The sequence below is a fragment of the Mesocricetus auratus genome, unplaced genomic scaffold, assembly GCF_017639785.1.
Source record: "Mesocricetus auratus isolate SY011 unplaced genomic scaffold, BCM_Maur_2.0 Super-Scaffold_100031, whole genome shotgun sequence".
Classification (NCBI taxonomy): Eukaryota; Metazoa; Chordata; class Mammalia; order Rodentia; family Cricetidae; genus Mesocricetus; species Mesocricetus auratus.
This window is the reverse complement of record NW_024429212.1, coordinates 16,219,978-16,243,109: the sequence shown is the minus strand read 5'-3', so window position 1 is coordinate 16,243,109 and position 23,132 is coordinate 16,219,978.

Genomic DNA, 23,132 nt, shown 5'->3' with positions numbered 1-23,132 from the left:
TACTTGCTGAGATCGTGGCCCTTAAAAAAAGAACTAAAAAAGATTCGAATTAAGGAAAGACAGGATAGGGAGAGAAACCCTTCTCCATACTCTGAAAAAGGACTCCTCCTATCATATAACCCAGTCCTTCTTGGACCTCGATGGAAGACCCAAAGGAGGGGTCCAATGCTGCCCTGTGGTGGCCCCGGTAATGGAAGCTCCAGACCCAAACAATTCTGGACAGGTCATTCGGCATCATAACCCTTTAAGTTTTAAAGACATAAAACAACTTAAAGAGGCAACTTTAAATTATGGAGCACAGGCTCCCTTTACACTTTCCTTAATGGAATCTTTTGTGTCTCTTAACTTGACACCTAGTGATTGGCAGCAGCTTTGCTGAGCGACTCTATCAGGGGGAGATAATTTGATTTGGAGGGGTGAGTTTCAGGAAAGATGCAGCCAGACAGCCCAAAGAAATACACAGGCCGGACAGCCCCAGAGAAATGTGGAGATGCTTACTGGGAGTGGTCAATATGCCACCATTCAGCGACAAATGCAATATGACATCGCAGTCTATGCCCAAGTGGCAGTAGCGGCCCAAGGGGCTTGGAAAGCATTGCCTTCCAAGGAAGGAGGGGATCATCTGTCCAAAGTCCTTCAAGGACCCTCCGAATCTTTTCAAGACTTCGCAGACCGTCTCAGTCAGGTAGCAGAAAGAATATTTGGGGGCATTGGGCCTGCGATGCCAGTCATCAAGCAGATGGCTTTTGAAAATTCAAATAAATATTATAAAGGAAGCCCTTCGCCCCTATCACAATAAAAGTCTAAATGACTATTATCCGGATCTGTAGGGACATTGATGGGAACTTCATCCAGGGCCAAGTGTTAGCTGCTGCTATTTGGCCCCAAGTGGGGAAAGAAAGACCTACTCTGGGAGGGAGAAAAACATGTTTCAGCTGCGGTAGGGAGGGACACTTCCATAGAAAGTGCCCTCAAAATAGTACTACGAGTCTCAAGAGACCTGGTTTATGCTCCCGTTGCCAAAGGGGATATCATTGGGCCAATGACTGCTACTCTAAAACTGACCAGGAGGGAAATTTCCTTCCTGCTAATAATAATCAAGGAAACTGGAGGAGGGCCCCACCCCAGGACCCCAAAACCAATGTGTATGGGGCAATGACCCCTGCTCCGAGCAGTGGCAGGATTCATTTTCTCCCCCAGAGCAACCCCTTCATATCTCAGACCTCCTTAGAGCCACCTCAGGGAGTGCAGGATTGGACCTCTGTCCCTCCGCCCGGGCAATCCTAACACTGGAAATGGAGATCCAGGCCCTCCCTACTGGGGTGCATGGGCCATTGCCCCCAGGCATGGTTGGACTACTCTTGGGACGGTCCAGTACTATTCTTCGAGGCATCCAGGTACACCCCGGTGTTATAGACCAGGATAGTGAGGGGGGAGATTAAAATAATGACATCAGTGGGCAGTGGGGTTGTTGCCATCCCAGCAGGAGAACGGATTGCTCAGTTACTCCTCCTCCCTACAGCTCCTTGTGAGGCTCAAACAATTAAAGAGAAAAGGGGCAACCAAGGTTTTGGAAGTACCGGCCCAGCAGCATTTTGGGTAGCCACTATGGAGAACCGCCCCCAGCTTACATTAAGGATAAAAGGCAAGTCCTTTAAGGGAGTCTTAGATTCTGTGACGGACATCTCTGTCTTCTCAGATAAATTCTCGCCCCCCCCCCTGCCTGGCCGAAAGAGGAAGGGACAGTGATCCTCCAGGGAATAGGGACAGGCTGTGCCCCCCACAAAAAAGCCTCAGAATCCTAAAGTGGCAAGACTCTGAGGGCCACACAGGGCTTTTTCAGCCATATGTTTTGCCTGGCCTCCCTATTAACCTCTGGGGACGGGACCTCATGCAAGAAATGGGAGTGGTCCTCACCACCCAGGCACCCAAGTCCAAAAGCAGGGGCCCCCAGATGACGCAAGGGAGGGGCTGGAGCCCAGGGAGGGAACTAGGTAAACTAGAACAGGGAGAGGTTTGCCCTGTGACATCCCTCCCTTTGGAGACCAGGGCCCCAGGGGATAGGAAGGGTTTTGGCCATTTTTGATGAGGGTCACTGTTGCGCCGCCAGCCCCCATACCCATCACATGGCTATCTGATGATCCGGTATGGTTGGAACAGTGGCCCTTACCAGCGGAGAAACTAAGGGCGGCTCACCAGCTAGTTCAAGAACAATTGGAGGCGGGTCATTTGGTTCCTTCCACGTCCCCTTGGAATACCCCGATAATTGTAATTTAAAAATCTTCAGGGAAATGGAGGTTACTACAAGACTTGAGGGCCGTGAATGCGACCATGCAGCCTATGGGGGCTCTGCAGCCTGGCTTGCCCGTGCCTGTGGCCATTCCTAAAGACTGGCATTTGATTGTCATTGATTTGAAGGATTGCTTCTTTTCTATTCCCTTGCATTCTCAAGATAGTCCTCGGTTTGCATTTAGCCTTCCTTCGATTAACTTTAGGGAGCCTGCCCTTCGCTTCCAATGGGTGGTGCTCCCCCAAGGGATGGCTAATAGTCCAACTATATGCCAGATTTATGTAGCTACCTGTTTAGATCCCCTCAGACATAAGTTCCCTGATCTTTACATTATCCACTGCATGGATGATATTCTTTTGGCCGCGGCCGAAGAAAGACAATGTTACATAGCCTTTGCAGAGCTACAGGAGCTTCTGGAGGCCCGCAGATTTATTTTGGCTCCTGAAAAGATCCAAAAGAGACCCCCTTATACTTATTTGGGTCATCAAATTCAACAAATTGGCCTCTGGCCACAAAGACTCCAGATCGATTGTTCAAATTTAAAAATACTTCATGATTGGCAGATTTTTGGGAGAGGTGCAGTGGTTTCGCCCTTCTCTTTCTATTAAAACAGGGGCTCTTAAAGCCCTTTATGATATTCTTCCTGGGGATTCTGCTCCAACTTCCCCTAGACAGATTACCCCAGAGGCCAGGGAAGCCCTACAATTGTTGTTAAAAGGTATAGAGCAAGCCCACCTTTGGCATATAGATTACGGGCAGCCCCTTGTTCTGGTGGTACTTTCATCTAGCTTTTCGCCCACTGCCGTTTTGGCAGACTGGTCCTATTTATTGGATACATTTGTCAGACTCCCCTAAAAAGGGAGTGGCCCCTTACTATGATCTGATTTTACAATTGTTGAAGGCGCACAAATTCAGCAAACCTTTGGAAAGAGTCCTGATAAAATTATTCTTCCTTATGGTAAGGAGGAGGTGGAACATCTACAGATCTTCCATGATAGGTGGACCCTGTTTATTACATCTACAGGTGCCCAGTTTGATAACCATTATCCCAATAGCCATTTGATGTCTTTTTTAAAACAACACCCTGTGATTTTTCCCAAGATTTTAAAGGAGAACCTTCTAGTTGGAGCTCGCTCAGTCTTTACAGATGGCTCCTCCAAGGGTTTCGTGGTGGTGGTTTCTTCTCAGGTGCAGAAGAGGGTACCCATAGGGCAGATGTCAGCACAAGCCGCCAAGTTGTTTGTTTGCTTGATGGCTTTCCAAATGTTTGAGGGAGAGCCCTTTAATTTATATACTGATAGGGTTTATGTTGCCAACATTGTTAGACCTTTAGAAACTTCTCCATATATTCTTCCAACCTCCCAGGCTCGTTCTTTATTAGTTCAGCTCCAACATCTTATTTGGCAGCGCATCTACCCTGCTTATGTGGGATTTATTCGTGCACATACTAACCTTCCAGGACCCCTTGCCCAGGGCAATCAAATTGCTGACTCCTTGACCCGCCCTAGGGTCTTATTTACTCAGGAGCAGCTGGCCCACCAGCTCCATGAGCGGTATCATCTAAATGCCCACTCCATTAAATTTCACACTGGGTGCCCTTTATCCATAGCTACACAGATTACCTCTCAGTGCCCTGATTGTGCCCCTTATCATAATTCTCCCAATGAAAGGGTAAATCCTCCGGGCCTCAGGGCCAACCATCTCTGGCAAATGGATGTCACTCACCTGCCGCAGGCAGGGAAATTAAAATACATGCATGCCTCAGGGGATACGTATTCTAAACTGATTTTTGCCTCTCTCCACTCAGGAGAGAAGATTAAAGACGTTATTTCTCATTGCCTGCAGGCCTTTGCCTACACGGGCGTTCCTAATGCCCTAAAAACAGACAATGGCCCTGCCTATGCCAGCAATCGTTTTGCTGCCTTTTGCAGGGAACATCACATTGTCCATTCTTTTGGTATTCCTCACAACCCCACGGGACAGGCTATTGTGGAGCGCACCCATGGCACTCAAACAATATTTTAAGAAAATAAAGGGGGAGTATGTTACCTCCCCCAATATTCAGTTATCCACCATACTTTACATTTTAAATTTTTTCACCATAGACCGTAATAATTTGTCTGCTATGGAGAGACATTGGAACAAACCCTCCCAGTCCTTGGGATGGGTCAGATGGAAGGATTTGATTACAGGAAAATGGCAGCCACCCACTCCCCTACTAGCTAGGGTCCAAGGGGCTGTTTGTGTTTTCCCTCCAGGAAGTGAGAAGCCCATTTGGGTCCCCGAACGGTGCATCAGGCATGTCGATCCCAATACTACTCCAGATACTAGGAATGCTCACCATGATAAAGATGATCCAACCATTGCTGAACACTTAGGTAATAGAAGTATGGGCGCTGGTGAGGATCCCCCCCATGTTGATGCCAGTTAGTCATTCCAGCTCCCTGTTCAATTTTTATAGCACCAATAATACATTGGGAGCGGCTGCTGCAAATGAGAGATTAAAAAGTCAGAAACATTCTGAGTTTACCCTCCTAAAGGGGAATCTCTGTTTTATTAAAAATATTTAATGTCTCCTAGATTAAATCTCTAGGTGTTAGCCTGATACCAAGGTCAGGAAAGAGGGGAATCCAAGAAATTGCCCTCACTCAGTTGGAGGGTGGATTGTGTAACTCTTAAGGCTTTTTTGCCTGAGGGAACATCCTAGGTTGAAGGATGAATTGAAAATGGGTGAATAGCCGGGCATTGGTGGCATACGCCTTTAATACCAGTGGCATACGCCTTTAATCCCAACACGCCTTTATGAGGGAACATCCTGGGTTGAAGGATGGATTGAAAATGGGTGAATAACCTGGTGTTGGTGGCACACGCCTTTAATCCTAGTACTCGGGAGACACAGGCAGGCAGATCTCTTGAGTTCAAGGCCAGCCTAACCTACAGGGTGAGTTTCAGGACAGCCTCCAAATAATAGAGAAACCCTGTTTTGAAAAAAAAAATTGGTAATGGGCCAGGCGGTGGTGGCACATGCCTTTAATCCCAGCACTTGGGAGGCAGAGGCAGGCATATCTCTGTGAGTTCGAGGTCAGGCTGGACCGACAACCTCAAACAATACAGAGAAACCCTGACTCAAAAAAAAAACAAAAAGGGTGAATCAAAAAAATTGGTAACAGTAAAGAGGTACTGGTATTAAGAAAAAGAAAAAGACAAAGGTATATGGAATGGAAAATTTTGTTTGCATTTAAGTTCTATTTTGTGAGTCATCTCTAAAAACTTTTGGCCAAAAGCCTGGCCTCTCCACCTTGCATCTACAGAGTTACAACGAGTAGGTACGGCTGTGTACCACCCATGACTGTAGGTCAAATGGAGGAATGATGAAGAGCATACAGGACTTAACCTTTTTAGTTCAAGGATTAGCTGGAGTTGTTCTTTTACATAGATGTCAAATAAGGAAGTTTCATTTCAACAGACTAATCATGACCTGCATGTATGTTCTGAATGTATGGTATGGCCACACCGGTATACATGAAATGTGATTGTGAATGTGTGAGTGTGAACTGCTTATATGATTAAAAGGATACTTAAATCCCTTCAAAAATAGTTGAAAAGCTACCTAGATTGCTTTAAATATAGCCAAAAGGAACATCCAGTCTGTTAATGTTTTAACAGAAAATTTTAAGAAGCAAATGAGGCCTTGTCAGCTAGTGAGAGCTCTACAGGTTAGATTGGGAAAGACTGCTCACAGACTTCAAATAATTTTCAAAAGTTATTTGGACACAGTATAGTTTACAATCTGAGTGATTTTCAGAAGTTTTTTGGGAAATAATTAATGGATATGTCCTTTTTAAGGGGCATCTACAAATAATCTAAGTAGTGATCCCAATTTACCTAGATAGTTAACCAAGGAGGGTAAACAAATCCTTCTACTGTTATGGTCCAGCTTCAACAGTTCAAAAACATTTTTTTAGAAAATAAAAAAGGGGGAATAATGTCCCCAGTCCCCACATGACTCAAATAATACACTCATTTAAAAATTTTAAAATGTGAATGCCAGTGAGCTTCAGACAGATTCTGGCATGATAGAATTTGAGCAACTATTGCTCAGGTCAAATGGAGACATCCATATACTAGACAGTGGAGAAGACCCTAATTTGGGGTCGAGGGCATGTTTGTGTTTTCTTACAGGAAAAGAATAAAGCTTCGGCAGCTGTCAGACCATTTGGTGAGATGCATGGAGCAGAGAAAAACTGGACCGGAGACCATGGGAGCCTACTTAAGCCAGTTTGAGTGAGATCTCCTAAATCAGTGTTCCCTTGATGTCATTGAATCCACAGCCCAAGAAAGAAAGAAAACAGTCGGTTCGAGATTTCCAGTTTCTCAACAGACCTGCTGCATCAACCTTCTGGACCCGTGAGTTTTCATCCCGAAGCCAACAGAACTGGAAAGACTGTCTGCCCTTGACACACCTTGAAACAGAATTCATTTTGCCAGTTTTTTCCCTTTAGGGGATAAAAGGACCCATTTAAAACATTTGGACATTGGTATGGACTGTGATTGAGTAGCAAAAGCCTCTTTTCAGTATTTGAACAGGACATGGTCACTTGAAATATCAGACTTGGTGGTTCCTGCTTCTGGAATCGCACCTATGCCAGTGTATTTTTCTGGAGAAATGCAACTTGTCCTAATGTGACAAAAAGGAGACTTTGACTCAAGTCGCATAATCAGCTGAGGCTACTGACGTTAAAACAACAAACTGCATCACCACAGGAACAAATTGGTGCTCTGTGGATAGTGCAACAAGCCTATTGTTCATATTTTTTATAATGCTACATGTGTAACATCAATGATTGTACCTAATGTATCTGTGCAAGTGCACTTTCTAAATGCTTTCCTGAGCAGGTCTCAGAACGATTGTAAACTTTATCAAATTGTAAATCACATGCGGGTTACCCTTGTAACAGAATGTAAATCATGTGTGGGTTACCCTTGTAACAGACGAAGGCTGGTAGAATGTTATGGCCCAAATCTGGTGATGGGTACGGTGATGGAGAGGTGCTATGTCAATGGGGGTCCTGGAAATGGTGGCAGTAGCGGTAGGCATTCTGGCTTTATGCCAAGCTCAAATGTGCCTTGTTCCAGAGGCAAGAGATCCGTAACCAAGTATTGCTTAGCTTAGCCCATGGCAATCCCGATAGCCATGAAGGTTGGTTACAGATGATTTAAAGTTGGGTGCTCTGTTGATGGACAACCTGTGGGGAAGACCCCTCCCACCTAAGACAGGGGTTCAAGGTCCCCCGAAGACGGGCAAGGGAGGGTGACCCTACTTGACCTAAGCCAGGAGTGCCTCATTAGAAAATAAAAAGGGGGAATTGTGGGAACACTAGACCTTGTTCAGAGACCCACGAACATCAGCCTGGGAGTAGGCAGCTGTAAGACAATGTTTACTAAAAACATGTTTACTAAAAACAATACAATGCCCGGGGCAATAAGTTCCTGAAAAGGGCGTGCCCACGGGAACCGCCCTGTCCTCGACCTTTTCCAAAGACTAACCACATCCTCAGACCCACCCATCCCCACCTCTGGTGTCAGGGTATATAATAACCAGCCAGAGTAGGAATAAAGGAGAGCCTTCTTGAGGAGCCTTCGGGTCTATGTGTTGTCAATCCCCGACATCCTCCACATGTTCTTGGACACAGGCTGCGCAGCGGACACGGCATTTTCCCTCCAGTTTCTTAACCGAAGCAGAGAAAAGGGTCAAAGAGGAACAGGATCTGGGCACATCTGTGCACAGCCCAGAGCTGATGGACAGGAAAATGCAGACCCCGCCACTCCAGAAATCTCCATTAAAGGCTCCTTCCTGATGTCATCCCTAGTGCTGGGAGCAGCTAACCGAGTTTGCTCCACCCACACATGGCACAGAACCTGCATATGACACGGCTCTTGGGGGTGGGGTCTTTCCAGAGCTCCGGGTAAAAAGTGGCACTCAGCCAAAACTCACCCAAACACAGGCCGTGAGGTGTGACCCGAGAGTGGGAACGCATGCTGGCGTGGGCACAGTCCCGGGACTGGGTGGCATCGAGATCCTGGTGGTTCATCCCCCACTGCTGCCCCTCAGCCTCTCTCCATATACTCTGCGTCTTGTATGACCCGCGGTGTTTGTGGCTTTAGTAAGCTGCTCTTCTTCCCTGTACAGGGAGGTGCGACCCATGCTACCTGTTCACGCTGTGCTTTTATTGTACCGAAAAACCCACTAGTAACACATGGATGCCCATCTGTCGGGGAATAGGCAGATCACGGCGTCTCTTGGAATATTAGAACATAATCGTGGGAACATATTGAGGACATTTTGCTAACTTAGAAGAAGTCTGCCTAGGGGCTGGAGAGATGGCTCAGTGGTTAAGAGCACTAGCTGCTCTTGCAGAGGTCCTGAGTTTAATTCCCAGCAACCATGTGGTGGCTCTGTTACCTTCTAGCCTACAGGGGTGCATGCAAACAGAACACTATAAATAGTAAATAAATAAACCTTTAAAAAAAAAAAGAAGTCTGCGTAATTTCACCCCCCCACCACGCTCCCTGCCAAAGAACAGTAACATACACATATGTGCCTTTTGTATGTACCACTATTTATGAAACTACCTCTTTCTTCTCTACTTTTCTGTTTTCTTGAAGTCATACATTATTTTTTTAGGGAGTGCTGTGTTTGAGAAAAGTACCTTAGAAATTGTTTTGGAAATTCACGGGATAAGACCTTGAGTGTTCCACCAGCAAATCAAGCCTTGAAATCAAACAGCTGGCGTGAGCTGGGCCCAGCAGATCATAGTCCGTGGATTACCAGGGACACGGTTGTAGCCTTCCCCTTATATTCCCGAGCCCTTAGTCCCTGATCAAAGGATAAAGTGACACAGTGTTCAGAGGAAACAACACCCACACCGTGTTGTGCCCCAAAGCTTGTTTGTGTGCCTCCGATTTGCTGCTCAGGCTGCCTGGAACTGGTCAGGGAGAGACGAGCGGGTCCCAGCAGTTGCTGCATTAACTCCCCCCTGCTGGTGACTCACATCATCAACCCCTAGTGGCAAAGGGTCCTCCCGTCTACCTTTAACTGACAAAGCTAACCAAGTACTCAGGGACAGGTTGGAAGGGTCAGGGAGACTTCAAGATAGCTGTTAACATGGCCTGAAAGATACGGAAACGGTTAGCTGGTGTGTTGCTCTCTTTAACTCAGAGGCAGGGGGAAGGAGGCATGGGTTTTCCCCGAGTTGTGTGCCTGTGACCCCAGGGATCGCTCAGGTCAGCTGAGAGCCTTGCAGAACCATTGTGCAAATGCTGGCCACAGAAGAAACAGCAGAAACGTCCAACCCTTCTGTGCACTTCCAGAGAGGAAGTGAGACACACCTCCGGGTTCCCCTCATGGTTGTGTCCTAGGTGCTGAGGGACCCCTTAGGGTGTGATGTGTGCAGTTTCAATTTTGTGGTCCTAGTGAACACATGGATGATGCAGGGGCTATCAAGATAGTGACAGCCACAAAAGAAAAAAGAAAAAAGAAAAAGACTCAATCTGCCTACCCAATGCTTGCTGAGAGCCTGCCTCATGGCCTATGCTTACAGCATGGAATAAGACAGGTAAGGAAGAAGGTCTCAAAGAGCTCATATTTCAGTGATGGGAGAGAGAGATGCTAAGTAGCGTTAATAAAGCATAGTGGCAAGTGATACAATGTAACACTGGGCTAGACACAAAGTAGCCTGGTGTTAAATGCTCTTCCAGTGGACCTGGGTTTGATTCCCAGCATCCACATCATGGCTACAACCGTTTGCAACTCTGTTTCCAGAGGATCAGTTGCTCTCTTCTGGCCTCTGCAAGCCCCAGGCATGTGCACGGAACGGAACACAAGACATTACATGGATGCAAACTCCATATCCATAAACAGTAAAGTTTTAAGAGAAAGAAAACAAAACATGCTGGGTTGCGAATTTCCTGAGAATAGAAGTATTTGGTTCACATGTTAAGGCCCCAAATTCCCACCAGGAGTCCATGAAGGGGGAAAAAGATGATTCTCAGCAAAATATGGGGGGGAGCTCTTTTGCCAAGGGCATTGACATTCTGATACTCAAATGGATCCCCTTGTGTGTGTGTGTGTGTGTGTGTGTGTGTGTGTGTGTGTGCGTGTGCACTACTCATGTAGGTACACTGTGGCTGGCTCTCCCTATTAGCTAAATTTGCTTATTCTGGTATTTCAGATGTGTCTTAGTCTTTTCCCGATTATTAGAAGATGCTTTAATTTGTAAGCAACAAAAATTTGTGTCACAGTAGTGGGGACTGGGAAGGCTAAGGTCAAGGTGCCAGTAGATTTGAAGTTTGAAGACTCTTTATAGATGTTTCCTCAAGTGCATAGAAAGTAAATCTTACTAATGTACATATACTAATGTCACTCATGAAGGTGGGACCCTCGTGAATACATTTCCCAGAGGTTTCCCCAAACATGGCTTCAAATATGACTTTGGTAGGGACTGGGTATGCTAATATTGAAACCATAATTGTATGCTTGAACCAGTCTCTGAATAGCACAGGAGGGTTGGTTCATGTGTGAGGCTTTGTGTGTGTGTGTGGGGGTGGGGGGCGGGTGGATGGAAGGAGATCAAAGCATTGGAGTCCTATGTAGAACGAGAAGACAGGAGATCTGACTGAGTGTTTTTAGTCCTCTGTGTCCCTTTCCCAGAGCACAACTGATGAATTCATGTCGGAGGATTCTGAGAGAAGCTGCAGACAAGGCTATCACAACTTGTACACCCCTGAAGACTGAGAACCAAGGGACTGAGAGCAGTGTGGTCATGCAGGGTTGCGTGTGTCTTACCAGTGTGATAAACACTAGAACTATTTAAATGACAAAAATAGGAACAGGTAGGAAGGGGGCATTGGTTGATTTAGTGCTGGATTTTAGTCCTGTGGCTCCTAGATACCAGCCTGGTGTTGGTATCCACAGGTCTTTCAGTGCTGGAAAGATGGTGACCTTCACCCTCAGCATAGGCCTGCCTAAGAATTAGAACATCAGGCAACAAGGATGGGCACTGGCTTTATTGCCTGAAGCCAAGAGGTGGGAGAGAACAAGACTCAAGCCACACAAGAGCAAGAGAACACACTATTTTCTATCTGTTGCTGAAAATATGCTTTTTCATACAAAAACAAAACCAGAAGCCATAACATATACACAGAACAGCAACAAACTGTCCCAACACAAACATTATGAGACAGAGAACCACCAAAGATGCCGAGTTCATTTTGTGTTGGCCCATCTACCAGTGGGCACAGAGCGTTTCCCCCTTAAGAATGGTTTGCTTGCCCTGTGAGACTCTCCCCGGGAGAAAACTAACTTTTCACATTTGTGAGTGGTTATCGATTGGAGATGTAGCCAGATGCGGGCCTAACCCCAGGAGCTTTGTGTCTGCTTTTCCTTCGGCTCTAGGACCCCTTCTGGTGTAGACCTGCGCAGTCCCTGTGCGTGCTAAATGGTTACTGTGAGGTCACGTATGCATAGTCATGGCTATGTTTAGATCTTATTCCTTGGGGTTCTCATTCCCTCTAGCTCTTACAAGCTTCCTTCTTCCTCCTCCATATAGCATTTCCCTGAGCTCTAAGGGGGTAGGGGTTTGAAGGAGACATCCCATTTAGGACTAAGCAGCCAAGATCTCTCACTCTCTGCACATTGCCTGGCTGTGGGTCTCTGCATTTGCTCCCATCTGCTGCAGGAGGGAGTTTCTCTGCTGACGGCTGAGCGCAAGGCATGGATCTATGAGCATGGTCATTTAAAGATTTTAGTAGCTCCAGCTTGGAGCTTGTGTGTGTAAAATGCATATACGAGTACAAATACATATGGATATGTTTTTGTGTCTCTGCACCTGCATGTGTACTTATACACATATGAACATACATTCAGGTATGCATTTATGAACATATGTGTAGGTACATATGGATGCATGCATATGTGGGTGTATTCATCAAACATGTACTTGTGTGAATATGCACAGATGTATGCGAGTTATATATTTGTGTATGTGTGCATGGGCACAAATGTGACAAATATGTGTATGTGCACTCATGCATGTATGTGTGTGATATGTGCACATGCATGTGTTAATGCATGTGTATGTGAATATACGTGCCTATGCATGTATTCACGTACATGGGTATTGTTCTGGCTAGCTCTAGGTTAACTAGACACAAACTAGAGTTGTTTGAAAGGAGGGACCCTCCACTGAGAAACCGCCTCCATAAGATCCAACTGTAGGGCATTTTCTTAGTGGTTTATGGGAAAGGCCCAGGCTATGGTGGGTGGCACCATCCTTGGATTGGTGGTCCTGGGTCCTATAAAGTAAAGCATGTTGAGCAAACCAGTAAAAGCAGCTCCCGCCTCCAGGTTCCTGCCCTGGTTGAGCTCCTGTCCTGACTTCCTTTAACGATGAACAATGTGAGCCAAACAAACCCTTTCCTCCCGGAGTCGCTTTGGTCATGGTGTCTGGTCTCAGCAATAGTCACCCTAAATAGAATATTAACATGTGTTCATAAATGCAAGCGTGTGTGTGTACGCACATGTGCACATGTATGACGTGCATATGAACGTGCACGTGTATGTTGTATACATGTGTGAACGCAAGCGTGTGTATGTGTGTGTGAACGCACGTGTGCACATGTATGTGCATATTAACGTGCACGTGTATGTTGTATACATGTGTGAACGCACGTGTGCATATGAACGTGCACGTGTATGTTGTATACATGTGTGAACGCACGTGTGCATATGAACGTGCACGTGTATGTTGTATACATGTGTGAACGCACGTGTGCATATGAACGTGCACGTGTATGTTGTATACATGTGTGAACGCACGTGTGCATATGAACGTGCACGTGTATGTTGTATACATGTGTGAACGCACATGTGCATATGAACGTGCACGTGTATGTTATATACATGTGTGAACGCACGTGTGCACCTGTATGTTGTATACATGTGTGAATGCATGTGTGCACATGTATGTTGTATACATGTGTGAACGCACGTGTGCATATGAACGTGCACGTGTATGTTGTATACATGTGTGAACGCACGTGTGCATATGAACGTGCACGTGTATGTTGTATACATGTGTGAACGCACATGTGCATATGAACGTGCACGTGTATGTTATATACATGTGTGAACGCACGTGTGCACCTGTATGTTGTATACATGTGTGAATGCATGTGTGCACATGTATGTTGTATACATGTGTGAACGCACGTGTGCATATGAACGTGCACGTGTATGTTGTATACATGTGTGAACGCACGTGTGCATATGAACGTGCACGTGTATGTTGTATACATGTGTGAACGCACATGTGCATATGAACGTGCACGTGTATGTTATATACATGTGTGAACGCACGTGTGCACCTGTATGTTGTATACATGTGTGAATGCACGTGTGCACATGTATGTTGTATACATGTGTGAACGCATGTGTGCATGTGAACGTGCACATGCCGTGTTTGTGTATGCTGCTCCCTCAGGACATATCTTCATATTCAGAGCGCGGTCAAAGCTTTGGCGTTTCTTCTTTGGCATCTCCGGCTGCCAAGCTCCCAGTGAGTAGCATCGCATCGAGTCAGCTGCCAGACCGGCAGCCATGCATCTCCCTCACCGCCAACTGTCAGCACTCTAGGGCCAGGAGAAAGTGCGGTGATGGCTGATGAGCTGGTGACAGGGACCCTGGAACAGCTGTACTGGGAGGACAGGTCTGACAGGGTGGGCGCGTCTCCTCTAGAGGAAGGCAGCAAGGGCAGGGAGGGTGAGGAGCCGGTCCCTAACAGGGGAGTGAGGACAAGCTGTCAGTCACCACCAGCAGGTGACACCACCAAACCTCCTCCTGTCATCGCAGCTGGGCTGTCTTCTCACTGATGCAGAAAGCATGTGCGAGTCAGGCTGCCCAGCAGGTATTCGCACCAGGCCTGCCAGAGGCTGGGGCAGTTGGTTCACCGCTGCCTCCCGACAGGTGTGCAGAGTTTGTCTAAGTTGATTTTTCTCACGTCCAAAGAATTGTTCTAGCTGGAGTAGCTAAAGTCTTAACGTGACTGAGCTCTTGCCTGAGGGAAAGTATCACACCGCAGGCTTTTATCTTTCCGGGATAGCATTTTGGGACGGCGTGAGAGACAATACTGCTGGGAAAGCATTCATCCACACTATCGATTTTGTGTGTAATATATATATATATATACATATATGCCCAGTATTCAAAGATGACGGAGGCAGAGTTCCTGTCCTTGAGAACTGACAAGAAGTAACACTGACAATCAGAGCGTCAGTTAATAACACAGACCGGCCTTTAATCCCCGTGTCAACAGAGCTGAAAGGGCGTAAAGAAGGCTCGTACCGGCTAGAGTCACAGACAGCAGCAGCATGGAACTTGAGTGACCTGCTAGAGGGATCTAAGGGTGTGTAGGAGTCTGGGGAGAGAAAGTGGTTCGTGTAGTTTTTTCCTTAGAAAGGAGGAAACCCTGCTGAAAGACTGGAAAGAAAGGGCGTGCAGAAAACTAGGAGACCGGAGGCAGCTGGGTCATGGACAGCTCTTCCAGATCTCGGTGCGGGGAGGTGGAGAGTGTGTGAACACTCTGTGCCTCTGCAGGATGGCAGGGCCGTCAGATGAGAAGAGGGTACTCCAGGGCAGAGATAGCTCAGACCGAGGAGAAACCCAGGGCTTGTTGGCTGACGGCAAAGGGCGATTGTCCTTGCAGACATGAGAGCTCAGTCATGATTAGCAAGGGGCCTGGCTAGGGTGTTTGGAATTTTAGTTGACAAGTGGGAATGACTCTTTTGTTGTTGGTGGTGGTGGTTTCTGCGTCATTGTTATTTCACAGGTGTAATAACAACAGGTCAGCTTTCTAGGAGGATTCTTCCCCCCTCAAATGTATATAGCCATATAAACTCCAGAACCACCAATGGTGGACGGTTTCCCTTCCTGCTATAACATGCTCATAGGTCGCTGCAATCAATCCTTTCCAATGCCTACACCACACCCAAACCACTGATGTGGCCTACCTTTGCCATTTTGATTTTTCTAGAATGTTCATTCCTACTTCTGTTACTGACTCCCTTTGCTTAACTTTGCTTAAAAAGGGACACTTCAGGTTGTGTGTGTGTGTACTAACGTCATCAGGTTTTATGTTTTATTTTAACCAGGTGCATACATTCTAGTGACCATACTCGTACTTGGATGTATCCATTGTTTAGTCACTTTTTGGAGGCTATTTGGGTTACTTACATGTAAGTTAAACTTATTGTCAACCTCATGTGTACTTCTATTGATTTGTGTGTGAACATACGTTTACCCAAGTGAATTGTAAAGTTATCAGCAAACAAGAGTGAAATTACTAGGCTAAATAAGTACTTTTGAGCACATGTTTAAAACTTGGTCTTAAAAGAATACCTGGAACTGGTGGCAGAGTGTGTGCCTAGCATTCCTTCAAGGTCTTTGGTTTTCACAGCACTGAAAAAATTGCACGACAGAATAAAAACCAGTGTCTTAAAGTTTCACACTTGTTTCGTGTCCGAGAGGAATCTTCAGTGATGTGAATTTGCTTCCCTGGATGTCCAGCGACGACGTGGAATGGCTTTCCAAGAGGCATTTGCTGTTCCCGCATCTCGTGGTGAAATGTCTGCTCGAACCTACATGTGACACCATCATAGTTATGTGTCGGCGATTACCCAGACACGAGCCCAGAAGCACCAGCATCTCCCAAGAGCTGTTCAGCAATGTGGTCCCCTCATCTGGGTCCAGCCCAATCAGAATGTGTTGCTCTTTATGTAAGGTTCCTGTACTGTACACATAGGTGCATAAAAACCTGTGTATGTATGACAAGTGGGAGAAAAACCGCCCAAGGAGACAGAGAGGAGTTAATGGGAGGGAGAGGGGTGGAAAAAGGAAGGGGGAATGTGTTCAACAGATACACCTGTGGGAAACTTCAAAAAAAATAAAAATAAATTTTAAAAACCACAGGCTGGGGAGGCTGCTCAAGTCGGTAGTGCTCTTGCTTAGCATGCTCGGAGTGCGGCATAAAGCCAGGCCATCGTGTGTGAGGACTCTGATCACAATGGTTGGGAAGCAGAAGAAAGAGCAAAGGCTCAAGGTGTCATGTCCCCCGTTCCCCCCCCCCCCCCGTTACAGGTGGAGTTTGAGGCCAGCCTGGGCTACGAGAGACACGCTCTCAGGACAACAAATAAATTAACCGTTCTCGATGTTGAAAAATAGGTCAGATCTTTGCGGGGGGGGGGGGCAATCCTACTGCAACTGATTTTTTTTTAAGTCCCTTTGTGGTTTGTTTACTGGTCAATGTTGAGCAACACTGAGGTTTTAGAAAAAATGAGTTTAACACACTCATTTAGGCAGCTGTGCCATCTGGGCATCCCCAGGGAAGCAGAGCAGGGCAGTTAGAAGCCCCGGAAATAGGAGCGGACGCATTTGCCAGCTTGGTCTGGGGTCCCATTCCGGGTTGGTTTCCCATAGGTCTCTTAGCTGATGATCCCTTTTGCTGGACCAAAGCCCTTACACAGAGGGTCCTTCAGTTGGAACCACGCCCGAGACAGCAGATGCGTCACGAGCTCCAGGATGGGGGGGGAGGGGGGAGACCTGGCAGGCCGTGAGGCAGAGCAGGGAGGCAAGTGTTTAATCGGCTACACGAGGGTGTTATGGAGTACACCTAGATAAAGGCCCAGCCCTCTGAGGAGAGCTCGTGGTCTAGATGAGGGGGCAGACAGACATGCTTATCTTAGCATGTTAAGTATCGTACCAGAAATGTAACTACTGTACAGCGCAGAGAAGGTAGAGATTAAGTGAGGTGGAGAATTGAGGGAGGGAATCAGAAGTATTCAAGACAGTCGGTACTCAGCCTGAGCTGTAGAATTACAGCAATGGCTAACTTTTATAGGAAACCGTGGACAACAGTCAGAATTGCACCATATCATGCTGTGTCACACTGGAGTGTTTGAGACAGTCTCCAACACAGCTACACGGGACAAGTCGGAGGTCAGCCTGGGCTAAGGATAATATTCAACTTCTGGTCATCCTGCCATTACCTCCCCAGTGGTAGGGTTACAGGCATAAACTGCCATGCCCCTTTATCAATGGAGAACATCCCCCTCCCTGGATTTAGAGTTTTACACGATGTGTAACACGTATTAAGAGCCCCATGAAATACAGACTGTCCTTAGACTCACGGTGCGTGCGGCGCAGGTTACCATGGTGCTGGGCGTCAGGAACTGGCTCCCTATCTCCCAGGTGAATCCTCAACTCAGTCTGCCTGGCACTGATATTTGTGTTCTCATCTGAACATGCATTGTGAGCTGGGAACTCCAGGAAGAGCCAGGGTAACAGAATATAGCTGTAGTCTATGGCCCTCAGTGTGCTCCTAAGCCTTTGCCCCTGCTGTGTCCTCCCAGAGAGATTAAGGAATCAGTTTCTGGTTGCCTGTGGAAGGCTCAGTTCTGGGGCACCTGGATTTCCCGTACCGTCCGAGCAGCCCTGGGTCAAGACTCCATGATCTGGTCCTGCCGGTGCCTTTCTCTGCAGGCAGAGCTGGACAGTGTCAAAAGCTTGGCTCTCCTTGGATCCCACATAGCTGTGGATTTCTCCTCTATCTAAGGAGATAAAGGCCGAAGCAGGCTGTTGCTGTTTCTCAGCCTTCTCTGACAGCATAAAGGCCTGTACATTGTAAAGATTTCCAGAAAGGAACTCTGTGGGGTGGTTTGTAAGAAATAAACATGGAGATGCAAGGCTACGCATGACCCTTCCCATGCCTTCGATGAAAGGCTTCACAGCCCCTCCCGCCCGGTTAAGAATCCTTTGCAAAGCCCCTTGGACTCTCTTCCCTGGACACTCACTCTTCTTACAGAGCCTTGAGACTGGCCCACAACTGGCTACCGGGATGCTGGATGTGCCAGCCACCTTAGGAAGCCGATCTTAGAGAGACCAAGCCTCACAATAAAGCTGAGTACAAACTCTAGGACCCAGGTTGCCACACCGAATCCATCTTGTCACATGCCGGAAGGCAAGTTGCTTCGTGTGTTTGGGCCTTAGTTTTTCCCTTGGTGAGACAGACAGAATGGGATGTGTCATTGCAAAAACAGTTCTAGGGAAAGTAACCCCTTGAGGCAGCATGAGACAGAGTTTCACAATGGAAAGCTGTCTTCAGAACCCACCTGCCCCATTGGGTTAGAATCCCAGTTCCACATACACTTGTAAATGTGGTCTCTAGCAAGTTACACGACCCTCTCTTCTCTAGCTTTACAGTCGAGAGGCCATAAAGAATCCCATCCCTTGGGCAATATCCATTAACAAAACTAAGAGCTCACTAAAACAAAAACAAAAACCCCCTAGCTCCTTGGTAATCAATTGTATCTTAGGACACCAATAATGCCAGAAACAATATCCGCTATAGTTGGTAGGATGTGCGGTCTTGTTAGGATTCTATTGCTGCAATAATCACCATGACCAAAAGTAACTTGGGAAGAAAAGGGTTTGTTATTCCAGCTTCCAAACTCCTGGGTCACAGTCCATCACTTAAGGAAATTGGAACCCAGAGGCAGGAGGCCATGGAGGAAGGCTGCTTTCTGGCTTGCTTAACTTGCTTTCTTAATTATACAGTTCAGGACCACTTGCCTAGAAGCAACATAGCCCTCAATGGTCGAGGTCCTCCCTTGTCAAATCATTAGCCAAGAAAGTGGCCCACAGGCCAACCTAGTGGAAGCATTTTCTCAATGGAGGTTCCTTTTTCCCTAAGGTCTAAGTTTGTGTCAAGATGACAAAAAAAAAGCACAATATCTATAATTTCAGAGGCTGAGTCAGGAAGATGGCTACTTTAAAGTCAGCGTAGGCTATGCAGCAAGCTCTGTGCCAACCTGACCTATATAAAGCAAAACCCTGCCTTAAAAACACAAAAGCTAACAAAGCAAAAATCTGGGGTGTATAACCTAAAGCAACCTATGTGCGTCCCCTCCATCTTCCTCGAGTCTTAAGATCTCAAAGGCTATCCCACTTTGGATTCCCAGCCAGTTACACACTTTGCTTCTCTGGGGACATGTAGCTATGTTTCAGTGATCATTTACAGTTTCCTATTGTCAAGTTCAGAGGAAGAACTCCAGGACCTAAGAGTGACTGTATCCCTCCGGATTGTTTTTTCCAGAACCAGCCTGGGGAGCGCTTCTTCCTTCTGCCACAGGGAAGAAAATTCACTGGAGAAATCCCACTGTTGATGAAAATGAAGCAAGAGTGGAGAGTCAAAGGCCCCCATAAAACTTGCAAGCTGGCGGGCGAGAGCCTCTTCCCTAAAAGGGGATAAGGTTGGAGGGAACCGCTTGCTCATCTGGGGCTTGTTTACAAAATCCAAGTTGTCGGGACAGCCCAGGACAGGACAGCTTGTTAGTCTTGTTTTCAAATGCATTTTAAAGTGGAAGTCAACAAAAGTCAAGCTGGAAAAATTTAGGGACGTCTGGAAAAAAGTGTTCTGTTTGAAAACAATGGAAGGAAGGAAGGATGGAAGGAAGGGAGAGGGAGGAAGGGGGAGGAAGGGAGAGGGAGAGAGGGAGAGAGGGAGAGAGGGAGGGAGGGAGGGGAGGGAGAGGGAGGGAGGAGCCTATCTATTCACATTGTCAAGTAAATGTTTAGAATTTTCTGTTTAAAATATGAAATTGTGACATTTGAGGGCAACCCTGTGTTTAAAGACTTTGTTCGAGTGGCTTTACCAGCTTCCCTACAATTAACCATACCCTGCTTTCTCCCGTGTATGGTCTCATAAGCATTTTTCTTTATATTTTAATTTTCATGCCTACCCTTCAGATTGCACCTCAATGTTCTGACCATGTTTTCTCTTCCTTTCAGAGGCAGCCTATGAACACACGGCACCCGGGCTATGGTCCTCCTGCTTAGTCTCTCAGATGTCAGGATTGCAGGGACCAATCACCCTGTGTGGCCCATAGGCTCTTCATTGTTCCCCTTTGGTTCTTTTAGGTCATTTATAATTTCTCCTTATCAGGACCCTCAAAGTAGTCACTGTGTTTTGGCATTTGGATTTCTTCCATGGGAGATTACTTCTGGAAGCAGAAATAATTGGTTAAAGTAGTATGTATATTTTTATCCGATAGACGCCTGGCTGTGCTGCTTTTACCAGGGAATTATACTTAGCTATTCCATCATTAGTAATTAACGACAATCTTTTCACATGGCGAGGTATTTACTTGTTTAATTTGTTCGTTAGTTTAATAGCAAAGATTATCTTCCTGAAGCTTTAAGGTTTTAAGAAGGTCGAGCTTGCCTGTCTTTCCCTCTCGGCTTTCTCCGATTTGCTTGGGGTTTAGCTAGCTGTCCATTTCCACACACGTGCATGCGTATGGGGAAAGCTGGTCCCCACTTGTAGAGTGACTGGAAACCTCTGGCATAGAAGGTGGAGGGGTGGGGGTGGGGGGGTGAAACTGCTTTTATGGGAAAGGCGGCAGTTCCCTATCGGGCAAAGATAAATGAGCTCTCGGTGGGGGTGGGACAAGAAGGTCAGAGGAAGGAGCCCTATGAAATGGAATAGGTGATCCAAGTGTTTAAAAGGTAAGGGGAGGGGGCTCTGAGAAGCCAGGAACAGAAAACACAACTAAGAGAAAAAATGAGGAAAGCAAGAGGAAGACGGGTCAGGGTGTTAGGAGGGGGGCAGCGTGGCGGTGGAAAATAGTTACTTAACCTGCTCAGAGGTAAGTGAGTGACGGAAGTTTCGTGAAGGTGCAGGGACATTGAGCTGCAAGAGCTTGCAGCAGCTGGACCCCACCCCTCAGAGGAGCTCATCCCTGCTGGGGGTGGGCTCAGGACAGTGGAATGAACCTCTGTGGAGAAGGGAGGGGATAGCAGAGGGCTTCTGTCCTGAAGGTGGGCTGGTCTTACCACTTGGTCAACAGCCAAAGTCGCTGCAGACGGGTACAGGTGTCGTGAGGGGGAGAGGACAGACAAACCAGGATTCGTGAAGACAACGGTGAGAAGTTTCTGCACCTGGTAAGCCTTTCCACCAATGTGGCAGTCCAAGTTAGAGACCAAATCAAACTGAGTTAGAAAAAAGCCCATGTTTAGTGAGACACTCCTGGATGATTTTCCAGCACCCCAGAGAGGAGACAGAAAAGATCAAAACAAACCACACGTGTTTTCTGGGTGACACTTTAAACACCTTATGGGAGTGGTCTTGAGCATCTCTGGGAGAGAGGTCATCATTTTTCCGACCTTCTGAGATGCAGCAGGGTTTGGAGAGAGATGGGGGAGGGGGTTTTCCACCAGGATATCCCAGACTCTTTGGGTTTTTGGATGCCAGGGGCTGGGGTGAAACTTCCACCAGAACAAACAGGTCACCCAACTTCACTTTCCTGTCCAGCCTTGGGAGTGTGATACATGGAAGTCTGTGCCCTTTGTCACCCCAGCAAGTTCTGGAGGGAAGAGCTGGGACCTCAGACTCAGGGCAAGGCCAGCCTGGCAGGACACCGGAGGCAACTGGTGACCCATCTTCTTAGTATGAAAGAGGAAGCTGCCCAGCTGAGACATGGCGGAGCTGAAGTTGTGTTTCATCGAGGGTGGGTGTGCCACCAACCCTGAAGCTCTCCTCTGACCTCCACGTGGATGTCGTGGTCACCCCATCATCACTAGCCCCAGTAAGCACACGCACACAAACAGACTTTTAAAGAGTGCTTAGTCAGTACCTCAATTCCTTCTAAATGTCTCGTATGTGTGTGTGGGGGGGTCAGCAGAAAGGGAGCCATGGAAGACCAGGTGTCACAGAGTTGACACTTTCCAAAGCCACCGCACCCGAGCATCATCTATGTCCGAAGCATCTACTCCACGGAGATCCTTCCTGAGGATCTATGAAGTCAACTGCGGGCAAAGCCTGAGTTTTGTGCAAGGAAAAGATGGTAGCCCACATGTGACGATTTGGACCCAATGTCACACAAACCCTTTGCTCCTGCCCAGATGGAGGCATTTGGAGCCTGTTTTCTTCAGGTTACACAAACAAGAGAGCGGAGGCCTCCACAGCCTACTGCCAGTGCTGAGGAAACTACATGCTGTTCTTTTGGTAAGTCACTGCAGTGAGAAGTTTGGGGTAATAGGAGGCGCCCCCCCTCCAGGTGTTTGGCAACATAGCCTTAACTCTGTGTTGGCAAAGCTACGTTAACCCGGATGTGCCAAGACATTGACAACGGCTTCCCCAGACAGCACCACAAACAGTGCCTGATCCACATGGTCGGCTCTCCTGTGGGGACAGCGCCTCTGTGACTTAAGACTTTGCAACACCCAGATTGTCACACGAAGCAGCTCACATACTCACCCGTCCAAATAAAACCAGGCTGAAGCAGCACAACACACCTGCCAGACCCCAGGGCCGGTAGCTTCTGTCCTCAGAGCTGGGGCCAGCTTTTAGAAGTCAGGCCCTCGTGGTTCTGAGAAAAGGCAACCTCTGCCCTGGCGTGTGTGGCCTGAAGCTTCATCTTCCTCCCCCCCCCCACTTCTGTGTCTCGATTACAGGTTTGTGTGCAGCGGATGCTGGTCCATCATGCACTCTAACTTCCGGTCCTCCTGCTTCTAACGCCCGAGGGCTTACACGTTACAGACATGGGCAACTGCATGCAGTTTTACACGGTACTGGAGCTCCAGACTTTGCTACGTGATAGGAAGACTCTACCAACTGAACTACAGGCTCCACCGCGCCCCCCACCCCTCCCTCCTGTGATTTCCTCTTTCTTCTGCCCTTCATTCTTGTTGCAGAGGCACGGAAGTCCTCAGTGATTAGGGCCTGTAACTAGG